Source organism: Ornithorhynchus anatinus, chromosome 20, assembly GCF_004115215.2.
Source record: "Ornithorhynchus anatinus isolate Pmale09 chromosome 20, mOrnAna1.pri.v4, whole genome shotgun sequence".
Taxonomy (NCBI): Eukaryota; Metazoa; Chordata; class Mammalia; order Monotremata; family Ornithorhynchidae; genus Ornithorhynchus; species Ornithorhynchus anatinus.
This window is the reverse complement of record NC_041747.1, coordinates 14,618,866-14,631,746: the sequence shown is the minus strand read 5'-3', so window position 1 is coordinate 14,631,746 and position 12,881 is coordinate 14,618,866. Positions and strand designations below refer to the sequence as shown.

The 12,881-nt window shown below is 51.8% G+C and overlaps 1 non-coding gene across 1 annotated transcript; it reads left to right on the top strand.

Moving 5' to 3' along the window:
• Nucleotides 1-12,423: 12,423 nt before the first annotated feature.
• LOC114805962 lies at nucleotides 12,424-12,589 on the top strand. The gene has a single exon (XR_003754093.1). It is a non-coding gene; the product is annotated as a U1 spliceosomal RNA (small nuclear RNA).
• The last annotated feature ends 292 nt before the right edge of the window (nucleotides 12,590-12,881 follow it).

The following is a 12,881-nucleotide window of genomic DNA, read 5'->3' as shown; positions in this document are numbered from 1 at the left end:
GGGTTTTACAGACTATTTCTCCGATGTTTCTGAATGGTTATCGTTGGAGACTGTATCTTCCTAGGTTATCTCGCTTCCTGGGTTCCATCCTACATCTTTCCGTTGGTTAGCTGCATGTACCCACAACAACACAACAAGAGAAAACGCTTTTGCGTGCCCAGTGTACCAGAACTGTGGCCTTTTCAGCCACGTTCACATTTTCAGGTGAATTTCGCCATCAGTGACGTCTTTTTCGAATAGCAATGTATATAATAATACATGTACATATCTCTTACCTATCTTCACATGTATATAGGATACACACATATATATATTCACATACCTATCTCTATACATGTGATTCTAGGTAATAAATATGTATACATGACCGTATATACCTATTCATATACCTATCTATATGTACACATGTATGTGCACACGAATGTACGCAGCACTAAGGAAGATATCTAACGACCTCATCGTATTCAAAGACGACACATCCTGGTGAAATCCAACCTGGGCAGATAAGCGCGATCGAAAAGACTGACGTGGGATGACCCCGGCCCAAATTAGAGAAAATTACATCTTTTTTCAGAGTGGAGTTCTATACCTCAGCCATCTTCCTTCTACTCGGCAATTTTCCCTTAAATAATCACTGGGGTCAGATATAATAAGATGCGAAGAAACCGTATGACCCTTAGCAACTGCACTTTGATTGACGGTCAACTAAATATACAGTGTGCAGAGATTAAATAAAGCGTTCATTAAGTTAAATACAACCAGCAGAGGCCTTGTAAGGGAAAATTATAGTTTCCCTTGAAACGTTCAATGATGTTATTTTAGAAAGCAAACACACCATTTAGACTGGCTGGCGGTTTCTAAACAATGGATTCAGGTAAATCAAGCGATTTTCCCAGAGTTCTTTTAATAAAAAAATTTACTATCCTTGGACCCAAATCCAAATAGCTTCCCACCGCTATAAATAACTAAACAATAAAGCTCTGGGCGGCATTCTATCGGTATTCTGAACTCACTAAATGTGTGTTTGTAGATACCACGGCACGTAATGGAATGTGCTCGCCTCATGAAAAGATCAGAACCGTAGAAATGTATGGTTGGCATTTTCCGGTAGAAAATGGTTCTGTTCCACACTGTGCAATGGTCAACAGAAAGCACCCACTGTAGAATATAATGAAAAGTATTCTTCCCCTAGTAGATGTGTTTCTTGGAGGTGTAAGATTGTAATATCTTTCCCAGCAAAATATATAAACATATAGATGGACATATGCATACATATAATAGAGTTAATTTGCTACGGGGAGAAGTGAACGTGATTTCTTTGGTTCGCTAAAGCGTATCTGCCTTAATATCAGCCCACGGCACTGTCGGGTTCACTTGACGAGGCCTATGTGTTGACACAATCAGGACTCTGATTCATAAAATCAGAATTTTTAGCTTCATCTGTTTTTCTTATCGAGGCAAGTCTACGCAATCAACTCCATCTGGTAATAATCTTAGGCGGAAAGCATTTTTGAGGTTATTGTTTCCTAAGGACTCTCTCAAAACTGGCCATTTCAGCATCTCCCGTGATTAGAAACTGTCTGCTTTTGAACAGCGGAGAAATCTTCCCTCTGGAGTTATCTGAGGAAGAGGATGAGGGGTGGGGCTCTTTCCCGCAGACGAGAGAGAGTCGGGCGGGCGGCAACCGTTATCCATTTCTTCACAGTCGTCCTTTGCCCAGGTAATTAATACGTTGGAAGGGTTCAGTGTCCAGTGAAAAACAATCTACAGGTCAAACCGCCACTTACGGTCCGCCAGGAAGAAGAAGCGGGAGGCCAGAGCCAGTGATTTGATCCGTTGAGGCCTCCGGCCCGGAGAGACCACTGCCCAGTCCGACGCCTTCCGGGACTCCCACCAGTCTCTTCTCCAACCGTTCCCGCTGAAATACCGGAAGCAGCGTGAGGCCGTCTCAACTTCTGAGAAGCGGCGTGACCTAGTAGAGAGAGCCTGGGCGTCAAAGGACGTGGATTCTACTCCCAGCTGTCACGTGCCTGCCGTGAGTCCTTGGGGAGCTCACTTCACTTCTCTTTGCCTCAGTTACCTCATCTGTAGCCTGGGAATTAAGACGGTGGGCCCTGTGTGGGGCAAGGACCGTGTCCAGCCTGATTGATTACCTTGGATTTACCCCAACGTTTAGGACGGGGCCTGGCTCATCCCACCGTTACTATTCCTATTGTTATCTTGGAAGTTAGGGGGGCTGTGGCTGGGATAGTAACTGGAGCCGAAGCCCCGCCTCAAACTCGGCTCCTCCGGCCGTAATGCCTTCTTGTTCTTATTGTCTCTATCGTTCCCTGAACTTTTATATTGTTTTTCCGATTTTGAGCAGCGTGGCTCAGCGGCAAGAGCCTGGGCTTGGGAGTTAGAGGTCATGGGTTCGAATCCCGGCTCCGCCCCTTGTCAGCCGGGTGACCGTGGGCGAGTCGCTTCACTTCTCTGGGCCTCAGTTACCCCATCTGCAAAATGGGGATGAAGACGGTGAGCCTCACGTGGGACAACCCGATGACCTCGTATCTCCCCCAGCGCTTAGAACGGTGCTCTGCACGTAGTAAGCGCTTAACAAATACCAATATTATTATTATTACCTTCTTAGATTCTGAACCTCCCTCTGATAAGGAAGCACGTCTAATTCTCATCCTCGTACTTAGTACGGCGTCTCGCGTGCCTAGGCTAGTCAGCTGTGTGACCTTGGGCAAGTCGCTTAACTTCTCTGTGCCTCAGTTACCTCATCTGTCAAATGGGGATTAGAACTGTGAGCCCCACGTGGGACAACCTGATCACCTTGTATCCCCCAGCGCTTAGAACAGTGCTTTGCCCATAGTAAGCGCTTGACAGATACCGCGATTTTATTTTTATCTTTTAGGCTCTAAATGAACACTACTGAATGAGTGGAGGACTGGATGCTAAACTGCTTCTGGATGAGGAGGGTAGCATTTCCCTCCTGGAGGCTGAGAGAGAGCTAAGTGAGAATTCACATCTGACCTATGCTCCGCTAGTTCCGCAGAAAGAAGCAGAGGTTGCAGGTGAATAAGGAAGATCCGACAGAGTTCGGGAGGAACCTTCACCGCCGCGTGACCTTGGGCAAGTCACTTAACTTCTCTGGGCCTCCGTTCCTCCTCTGTAAAATGGGGATTAAGTCCGTGAGCCCCACGTGGGACAACCCGATTACCTTCTATCTATCCCAAGCGCTTAGAACAGTGCTTGGCGCATGGTAAGTGCCTGACAAATACTATATTATTATTATTATTACTAAGGGACCTGGACTGTGTCCAACCTGATGAACCTGTATTTACCCCAGTGCTTAGGACGAAGCCTGGCGCCTAGTAAGCGCTTAACAAATACCTTAAAAGTCAAAAACTGGCAAGCCACTGTGCTGCAGATGAGAGAATCTAAATGAAGATTGAAAACATGCCTTATTCCCAGGTAGCGACTGAGTTCCACTGCTGAACCGCCTTCGTCCTTGCTGTTAATTCCCATCGCGGGGGTGGCTTTGGCAATCATCCCCGGGGATGGGGCCGGGCCCACTCGGGGTGCCGCGAGGTTCTTTAAATAGCTGTGCAGCGCCGGGCCTGCGGGGAACGGTGGGACCGGTTTATGCAGCTTCGGCTGGCTGATTCAACCCCTTGGAGCCCCGTCCGTCTTGGCTCAAAAATAAAGGTCGTGAGCATAAGGGATTTCGATGCGTGCTTACACTTCCTGTGTTGACCGAGGAGGACCGTCTTGGACCCTGCGGCTCCCGCGTTCGCTTTTCCCACCTCCCCTCTCGGGCCCGGAACTTCCTCCCCTTCCGTATCTGACAGTCCACCGCTCTCTCCACCTTCAAAACTCTCTGAAATCACATCTCCTTCAAGAAGCCTTCCCTCACTAAGTACTCGGTCCCCGTAGCCGCCCCCCTTTCCGCTTCGACCGGGGACCGGTTAACCACTTAGATGGTCACCCCCCGCCTCACGGCACTGTCCAACACGGGGCTCACTGTCTCCAAATCTTGCCAATCTTGTCTCTGCCGTGTTTACTAGATCCTCCCATTCCTCTTCACCCTACGCTCACCATCCTGGCCGAAGCCCTCCTCATCTCCTCCGCTGCTCCTACAGCCTCACGGATGATCTCTCTGTCTTTACCCTCTCCCATCTTCAGTCTGTCCTACTTTCAGCAGTTTGGATCGTCATAACGTATCACCTAAAATGGCTCCCTCCCTCCGGCGGCCACCCATCTCTCTCCACGTTAAAGAGAAAATCCTCCCTCTTGGATGAAACCCTCAGCATCCTGGCTCCTTCTTACCGCTCTCCTTCTCCCTCTTCGCCCCAACTTGCAGTCTTCACTCGTCCCAATTAAAAATTCAAATTCTTCTCTCCAACCCTTCACACCCACCGTTCTCCTGCAGGGAACTCCGTCTCTGTTAAAATCTGCCCTACCGCATCCCTCCGCAACTTCAGAAACTTCCCAAGAGGCTTTCCCCAGTTATATGATACCTTCCCGGCTACGTCCTCTGATCGGCCGCCCCTCCGGCTCAAATGCGTGTCCGTCTGTGCTTCTCTTTGCCTACTCTTGTTTGTATCATTCGTATTTATGCGGCTACTCTTTTTCTCGCTCGGTATTTGTAATTTCTGTCTTCTGGTGTCCCCCACTAGACTGGGAGCTCCTGAAGGGCCAGTGGCCACGTCTTCTACTTGGATTGGATTTTGCCGGGCTATTACCGCACATAGAAGGTGCTCGGTAAATGCCGCCGTGGCTGCCGCTGTGCTCGATTCCCATTAATAATAATGTCAATACTGTCGGTATCTGTTAAGCGCTTACTATGTGCAGGGCACTGGTCTGAGCGCTGGGGGAGATGCAGGGTAATCAGGTCCTCCCACGTGAGGCTCACAGTTAATCCCCATTTCACAGATGGGGTAACTGAGGCACAGAGAAGTGAAGTGACTCGCCCACGGTCACACAGCTGACAAGTGGCAGAGCCGGGAGTCGAACTCATGACCCCCGACTCCGAAGCCCGGGCTCTTTCCCCTGAGCCACGCTGCTCCCATTAGAATCCTTCTGGCCATCAAGAATAGCAAAACCCCGCAAAGGTTGCTGCTCCCAGGTCTTCCAGCTTTCTTCCCGCAGGCGGTGATGAAGGGGTATCTTTGCGGCCCCGTGACGTCTCTTCCACGTTCCAGGTCGTGAAGAAAACTCTGCATTCCCTCCACGCTTGTGGTTGTCAGGAAGCTGCTCTTAGGATTCTACTGCCTCGGTGACTTCCTCGAGAGTTAGGACAAGGGTTGGCTACGGCCTTCGAAACCGGGTGAGTTCACCGTGTCCTCCCTCAGGTTTTATCTTTCCCGACCGCAGATGCCTGATCTTTTTGTTTCCCCTCATAGAAAGCTGCCCCAACTCGGCATCACTCTGGCGGCCACTCTCTGTACCATCTCTGGCACTATTGCGTCCTTCCCAGTACGAGGGAACTAGAACTTCTCCGTCATCACCATTATCGGTGGTTTCCTACTGTGAACAGAAGGCTGTATTAGGCCCTTTGGAGCCCACAGTACAAGTATTGTCCCGTTCAGGGGGTGGGCTCCCCGGACGCAACGGGGCGCCCCGGGCCGGCCTCTCCGGGCTTGTTTGGCACTGTTTCACTGGGAGGAGCAGGGGACGTCCGGGCCGTATGGCTCCTTTGCTTTCCCAGAGGGGAAATCTCTGCCTGGTCCATAGGACAGCTTGCACCCTTCTCCCCCCGACCCCCTCCCACGCCCCGGATACCCCTAGGGCCCCTAAGACTCCTCAGGACCCCTTAAAGCCTCTCAGGCCCCCCACAGGGGCCCTACGACTCCTCAGAGCTCTTCAGAGGACCCCCAACACCCCTCAGTACCCCTCAAAATCCCTCAGTCTCCCCAAGGACCCTCCCAGGCCTCTCAAGAGCACACCTCAAGAGCCCTCAGGACTCCTAAGAGCCCTCCAGACCTCTCAGAGCTCTTCAGAGTGGCCCCCGAGGCCCTCCAGACCCCTCAGAGTTCCCCTTTGGGGCCTCAGGTCTCCTCAGAGCCCACCAGACCCATGAGAGAAACAACGTGGCCTGGAGAAGCTGCGTGGTCTAGTGAAATTGGGAGTCAGAGGACCTGCTTTATAATCATCTCTGTCAATTGCTCTGTCAAATGCTTGATGCGGAACCTTGGGCAAGCCTCTTGACTTCTCTGTGCTTCAGTTTTCTCAACTATAGAATGGGGATTAGAGTCCTATTATCCCTCCTACTTGAGACTATGAGGCCCCGTATCAGGGCAGGGACCGTGTCCAACCTAATTAACTTGTACCTCAGAACAGTGTTTGACACAGTGAGCACTTAACAAGTACCAAAAAACAAACAAATAAATCTAACCACTTAGCTATAACGTGAATACGATTTTATAAAGGCAACTACTCATGAAGAACCCTAGAAGTGGTTCTTTGGGCACCAGAATGAGTGTTCTGCTTTATTTGCATCGCACCTCAGACAGAAACGCGGAGCTATATGATTTACTCACACGCAAAACTTGGTCTTTAACCTCTATTTAACGATCAGTCTTTCTGGATGAAGAAACGGAAGGGAATTTTTGAAAAAATCCGCCCTGCTGATGGCAAATGCCAGAACCTTTTACTTTCATCCTACCGTGGGGAAGATCCTCGACTCATTTTAAAAGAAAAAGGTACGGAACAACGGAAAAGTAAGAAATCAGGATGAAAAACAGAAACGGAGGGAATCGGTCAAAGTCTGGCACTCAGTCAAAGAGGAAAATGAAAAGAAATAGTCAAGAGGCACCCTTGGATCCTGCAGGAATAAACTCGACAGGTTGCTTTTATTTTCCTGAAATCCCTGCTTCTGATTACATCTGACTTGTTGGAGATAAGAGCGTTACATTAAAGGAGTCCTCGTCGCTCAGAAAACACGGCTTCCCTCCTGACTCCTCCTCTGTCATCAGATATTGCTTCTGAGAATCCCATTAGCAGCGTGCAAAGGAAGAGGGGGCCCTGACCCCCGCAACTCCGTCGATCCGAAAGGAAATGGGTCCGTGCACCACCTGAGCAAGTTTCATTAGCTAGAAGGGTTTTCAAGTCCTGAACCATCTGATGGAACTGGCTGCCCCCCGGCGTGATTTTCAGGATCTCCTTTGTCAGTTTTTTCTACGGGATAAAACGACGAGGGATCAAAGTGCCCATTCGGCAATTTTAAGGAAAGGAGGATTTGCCCGAGTGCTTCCAATCAATCGGGTTTATTGAGCGCTCACTGGGGGCAGAGCTCGGTACTCTGCACTTGAGAAGGTACGATCCAACAGAGCTGGTAGACGTGTCCCCTGTTCTCAACAAGCTTGCAGTTTGGGGGGGGAGGGGGGAAAGAATTTAGTAGAAATCATTTATAATATACAATTCATAGATACGTACATAGGTGCTCTGGGGCTGTAGGTGGAGGAAATACCAAATACCCAAAAGTCGCAGATCCAATTGCACAGACAACACAGAAGGAGGGAGTCGGGGAAAACAGAACCGAACTGAGGAAGGCCTCTTAGTGGAGACGTGACCTTAGTTAAGTCTTCGAAGGTGGGGAGAGTAGGAGTCTGGCATATCTGGGGGCGGGCGGAGGCGGGGCGGGAGAATGTGGGAAAGGGGTCGGTGGTGAGCTAGACGAGACCGGGGTTCAGAGAGTGAACTGGCACTAGAGGAGAGAAGTGTTTGGCTGGGCTAGTGTAGAAAAGCAGGGAGGTAAGGAGGTGGGGCGGGGCGGGGAGGCAAGCTGGAAAGGAATTCAGAGTCTTGGGAACAGAAAAGAGAGACGTTTACGTGAGTGTAGAACGGGGAGTAGGGGGAGGAAAGGATTCTGACCGGAGTGGCTATTTAATATACTCCTCTTTCTCTCCCTTCCAGGTACTGGTTGAGCGGGGTCAGGGATGGGGAGTCTTGTAAGGGTAGCAGAAACCGGAGTTTATGACTCCTCCTCCCCGTTTTCCTAGGCAGTACGCCGCCCTGGCATCCTTCGAATCTGGACTTAGCAGTGAGGAGGGGAATTCCTCTGGACTGAAAAGTCATTTACTCCTCCAAAATAGCCTTCCGTCGTACAATAGGGCGCGATCTAGTCAAAGATGGCGTGGTTCGTTTTCATTAGAATCGGAACGTTCTCTCAATATCATTGATTAAATACCACCGACTAGACCGTAAGCTCGTTGGAGGCAGGGAATGTGGCTGTGTATCCTTGTATTGTACTCTCCCAGGTGCTCTGCACACAGTAAAGGCTCAAATACCATTTAATTGAGACCCCCTCATCATAATTATCCGGAACGATAAGCATCTGCAGGTAAGGACCAAGAGACCGATTGGCACGCACCCCAGGGCCGTCGTCGGTTACGGATAATGAAATGTTTTCTGAAACGTATCTCGGGTTGGAAAATCAGAACTCCGGGTAGAATTGCATTCGGGGAAAGTTCTTAACCTCAGTTTAAAGTTTTAAATGTGGGCAGATTGAGGTTGCAGTGAAATACAGAGTTTTATTGGCCTAGGGGAGGCAGGAGAGACACAGTGGTCTGGATCAAGCTCTAAAGCAAAATTTAACTTTTTACCGAAATACTTCTGTGGGGATACACATAAAAAACCTTTCAGACAGAGCTGCAACATGCTTCTGAACGACAGTCCAAAACATCGCGCCCCCCCCCCCCCCGCCCTTCCAGCCCGCTGTCTCATAAGGCTTCTCCTGTCAGAGGCCGGAGATGAAATATGAAAGACGATCTCTTACCCTGAAATGAAATGGAAACTGAATCCCGGAGACGCCGGGAAAATTGAAACCGTTTAGAGACCTAAATGGTGTCTGAAACTGTCCCTGTCTGCATAAAGCTGTTAAATGCTAACATCATTTTGCTTCAGACCGATCCGGGAGGTTTTCGTCCAGATACCGCCCAGGGGGCCCGGAGGGAAGGGGGGGTCAGGGGTCCGGGGATGCATCCCGGGGGCCGCACCGGCTTTCAGGTTCAGGCCCTGCTCCCCGGGACCGCGGCCGCCTTGCCCGGAAGCAGTGGGGCTCCCGGGCAGCCCCTCGGGACGCGTCTGACGACGGTGGGTCTCTGGCTCCAGCCCGTCCTGTCGCGCTGGTGGATCTCCACAGCTGCCTGAGCAGATAAACAGAGGGCAGGGCGGGCGTGCAGACAGTTCCCTCTCCCAGAGCTCTGGGCATGGGCGGAGGAAGCTCTCACCCCCAGTTCTGGAGTCCACTGGTGACCTTCTGGCAGCCGAGGGCAAGGCTAGAACCACCATTTTGGTTGCACTCTTTTCTCTCTTTCACGCCCCCACCCAAAGGCTCGAAATCAACGGCGTGAGGCCGGCCCTTGCTAACTGCGGTGTTTGTTAAGCGCTGACTATCCGCCATACACCGCGCTTCAGGCGGGGGTGGATAGAGAAGCAGCGTGGCTCAGTGGAAAGAGCCCGGGCTTGGGAGTCAGAGGTCAGGGGTTCGAATCCCGGCTCGGCCACTCGTCAGCTGTGTGACCGCGGGCAGGTCACTTCACTTCTCTGGGCCTCAGTTACCTCAGCTGCAAAATGGGGATTAACTGTGAGCCTCACGGGGGACAACCCGATGACCCCGTGTCTACCCCGGCGCTTAGAACAGTGCTCTGCACATAGGAAGCGCTTAACAAATACCGACATTATTATTACCCCACCCTGTCCCGCCGTCGCCCCCCGCCCCTCGTCCTACCTCTGGCCCGGAACGCCCACCCTCCTCGCATCCGCCAAACCAGCGCACTTCCCCCCTTCGAAGCCCTACTGAGAGCTCACCTCCTCCGGGAGGCCTTCCCGGACCGAACCCTCCATTTCCTCCGCTCCTCCCTCCCTCCCCATCGCCCCGACTCCCTCCCTCTGCTCTATCCTCCTCCCTGCCCCACAGCACTCGTGTGTATATGTACGTTTTTATTAATGCTGTGTTTGTATCTGTAATTCTATTTATAATGATGCTGTCTGCTTGTTTTATTTGGTTTCATCGTCTGTCTCCCCCTTCTAGACTGTGAGCCCGTTGTGGCTGGGTAGGGATTGTCTCTGTCTGTCGCCGAATTATACTTTCCAAGAGCTTGGTACAATGATCTGCGCTCAGAAGGCTCAATAAGTACGATTGAATGAATAAATACAGTGCCGTCAGACCCAAACTCTGCCCCCCCCGGAGCTCATGATCTAAGTAGGAGGGAGAACGGGTATCAAATCCCTGTTTTACAGATGAGGAAAGTGAGGCCCAGAGAAGTGAAGTGACTTTCCCCAGGTCACACAGCTGGGGATCCGGGATGAGAACCCGGGTCCTTCCTCTGACGTCTAAGCCCGTGCTCTTTCCCCGGGCCTCACTGCTTCCTCTGGAGCAACGACGGTAAGGCTTTAAGATCGTCTTTTCCCGTCCCTGGAGGCGATATCAGCCGGGAAACTTGGATTCTCCTCAACCCGTCTCTCTCATTCAACCCACATATTCAATCTGTCTCCAAATCCGGTCGGTTCCATCTTCATAAGATCATTCAAATCCATCCTTTCCTCTCCGGCCAAACTCCCCGTGGCCCCGACTCCCTCCCTCGAGATCTAGTGGGTAAAGCCCGGGCCTGGGAGTTAGAAGGGGATGGGTTCCGATCTCCGCTCTGCCCCTCGTCCGCTGCGTGACCCGGGGGAGGTCACTTAACTTCTCTGTTCCTCGGTTACCTCCTCCGTAAAAGGGGGGTTAAGCCTACGAGCCCCACGTGGGACGTGGACTGCGTCCGACCTGATTAGCTTGTATCTACTCCAGTGTTTAGTACAGTGTCCGGACCGTAGTGAGCACTTGTTCAAAAAAAAAGAGAATTCAAACCGCCAGCATGCTGATCCTATCCTGCCTCGGTGACCTTCTTCCTTCCTGTCTCTCAACCTCTAGCCATCTCACCTCCTCCTACCTTACCTCATTCAACTCCTTCTATAACGACACACTGCGCTCTCCTAATATAAACCTTCTCACCTCACCCCGTTCCTCTTTGTGACAAACGGTGGCATTTGTTAAGCGCGTTCTAGGCGCCAAGCTGCTGGGGTAGACGCAAGGTAATCAGGTTGTCCCACGCGGGGCCCCCAGACTTAATCCCCCTTTTACAGACGAGGTAACTGGGGCCCAGAGAAGCGAAGTGACCTGTCCAAAGTCACCCGGCTGACAAGCGGCGGAGCCGGGATTAGAACCCACGACCTCTGACTCCCGAGCGCGGGCTCTCTCCACTGAGCCACGCCGCTTCTCTCACCTTCTCCACATCCTCCCCCTGGTCTGGAACTCCTCCTCCTGAGAAAGTTAGCATTAGCGGGATGAAGCACGTACGTACGGATGTACGTACCTACAGATCACAGGGTAAAAATGAGTCATTTAGATTAACGTCTGTCTCGCCTGGAGACTGTAAGCTCGTTGAGGGCAGGGAACCTGTTCGCCTGGTCTTGTATTTTACTCTCCCCGGTGCTTAGTTCAGAGTTCTGCCCATAGTGCTCAGTAACGATGATGTTTTAAGCCGGATCTCTCAGCATCGTGGCTACTGGGGCATCGTGCGAGGTTGATTTTGACCCCTGATTACTCATCTGAGGCCCAGATCGACCTTGAACGAGGCCCCGGCGGCCACGGTGCCGAGAGAACCAGCTTCAAACCCAACGAGCTGCTTCTCGTTTGCTCTCGGTCCCCAGTCTGGCCAACGCAGCCTCTCTCTCTATCGATGGCTAATGGCAGAAATGCTATTCCGCTTCCAGAAATGGCACGTCGCGAAATACAGGCGCCCGCAGGAAAAAAAAAACGCACCTCTCCTCTCGATGGTAAGCCACCTCTCTAATAAAACGTCTTCGCGTGGAGGTACCGATCCATCGTCCTCCCGGCTAGCAAAGGAGAATCCGAAGCCTTTCGGCCGGGCCCGTCAGCCTTTAGAAATGCTTGATCTGGGTGTCAGAAAAATCGGGTTTCAAATCTCCCCGGCCCCGGAGCTACAAAGACGTGCGGAATCCATCGGAGAGCCGCGCCCGCCTCCGCTCCGGACCTGCTGAGCCGAGCGCCGGCGGTGCCGGAAGCCATTCTACGCGCTTCTCGAAAAGGTCGGCGGGTTATTAAGTGTTCTCGTGACCCCTCTCTATGAGAGGTATCAGAGGGGTAGGGAAGTAGTTGTATCTCTCCCCGCTGTTTAAAGGAAGACGAGGTTCCGCGAAGGATTTGGGAATTATCCAGAGGAAGGAGGGTCCCAGCTGGAGCCCGACTCTTTCTCTAATTCCAAAACGTACCCCTACTCTTGAGGTTAAAGGGTCTCTAAGATGCCTCACGTATGACTACAGTGGTAGGAATGGAAGTGGGGATGGCGGGTGGGCAGGGAGTGAAAGGGTTTTTCCGCCACTCCGAGGCGATATCCGCTTAATTCGTCTTAAAAAATGGCATGAGCATGAAGGCTTACCTGGCAGGGGAGATACCGTCATCACGTAGGTGGTTTCCCCAGGGCGAGGCTCATCCGCTGCACTCCGGATGCGCTAACCCCCGCCATTTCCCAAAAGGCCGGAAGCTCAACTGCAGAATCGGCGGCGGCGGGGGGGGCCGCGTTCACCCCGTCTCCCCGATACAGTGTTTAGGCGATAAGAATTTATTCCTCGAGCTGCCAGAGGTAGATTTATTGGTGGGGGCGATTAGTCTGTGGGTTTCCTTCCCCCGCGTGGAGGCTTCGTATGGCCCTTTACCACCAAGCTGAGGCTAGTCTGTGAACCTGGAGGCCGCAGATTTCAGGGTCCGCCGTCAGATTGCCAGTCTGGTAGCTTGGCCCTGAAGAAACGGCCCGATCCAGTGGAAGGGGCACGGCCCCGGGAGGCAGAAGACCTGGGTTCTAATCCTGCCTTTGCCACTTCCTGCAAGT